We start from the raw sequence: 1,242 nt of genomic DNA, 5'->3' as shown, positions 1-1,242 counted from the left end.
CTTATGAACCGGAGCTATAGCCCGGTTTTGCACTAGTGCAAGGAGGCCGTGGTGGGTATGGACGAGAATGCCGGCAGCTGCAGTTCGCGCTGGGCCGCTACGACCATGAGGTCGGCCCGTTCACGTCCATCGTGGACCTCACCTCCACTAGCGACGTCCAGGCCATGGACTCCGCGCGAGCAAGAGTGGGAGATGGGAGACGCCACGCGAGCAAGAGTGGGACATGGGATACAAAGGCTTCTGTATTCCATGTCTTACTATTCCTCGCCGGCGACCCACGTCTTCACTTCCCAGATCTCACGGGCGCCGAAGATGCTAGACATGGGGAACAACAAGGACTTGGAGGACAAACACCGACGAAGATTTATACTAGGTTAACTTCGAGATGGATTTGTTGGATGAAATATGTCGCAAATGTAATGAATGTGGTCCGATTTAAATGAAAATCATCGGGTTTGCATGAAAATTGTCTTGTTTGTTCACATTCCATCTGAGATGTATGCAAACTTTGAGGTACACGGTTGGATGGCCAACTCCTGTATCACGGTCCGGATGCATCCGTGGATGGATAACGTGTTCGTTTTAGGGGTCGGTGTTCGAGATGCGTGAAGGGGATTGAAAGGATTAAAGTTAAAATCCGTGTATAACCCTTGTATAACCCTTCCAATCCTTAAGTAGGTAAATGATAAAAAAATTATATGTGTAATGCTACCTAGCATAATCTTGATCATATATCTAATCATGACATGAATATTAAGACATGAGTGATTCAAAGCAATAGTCTCACTCTTTGTCCCTTTTTTCTTCTTTTTTTTTGTCCGGAGTCTCATCCCAACTTGTGGGGGAATGATAGTTTCCATCATCCTTTCATCACTGGTATAATAAATAGTGATTATCATCACACTTCTATTTACTTACAACTCGATACTTAGAACAAAGTATGTCTCTACATGAATGCCTCTAGCCATGAAGCATCTTCGAATTTTTTCATTTGGTGAATCAAATAATGTCAAAATCCGTGTAAATCCCTTTAAATCCTCTTGGGAGGGGCCGCATTGTAAAACATCCGTGCATCTCGAGGACCCGCTTGTCATAAATTCACCGGCGGGGGTCGTCTGGTAAATACTTAGACGAGAACCCCTCCCTCACTGCTCCTCTTCTTCCCATCTCTCTCCCTCCTCCCGCATCGCAGGGCAGCTCCGCTCCGCCTCCCCCCGCCCCGAGCACAAAAGAGAAGGGAGG

This window comes from Triticum dicoccoides, chromosome 5B, assembly GCF_002162155.2.
Source record: "Triticum dicoccoides isolate Atlit2015 ecotype Zavitan chromosome 5B, WEW_v2.0, whole genome shotgun sequence".
Taxonomy (NCBI): domain Eukaryota; kingdom Viridiplantae; phylum Streptophyta; class Magnoliopsida; order Poales; family Poaceae; genus Triticum; species Triticum dicoccoides.
This window is presented reverse-complemented; position numbering follows the sequence as displayed.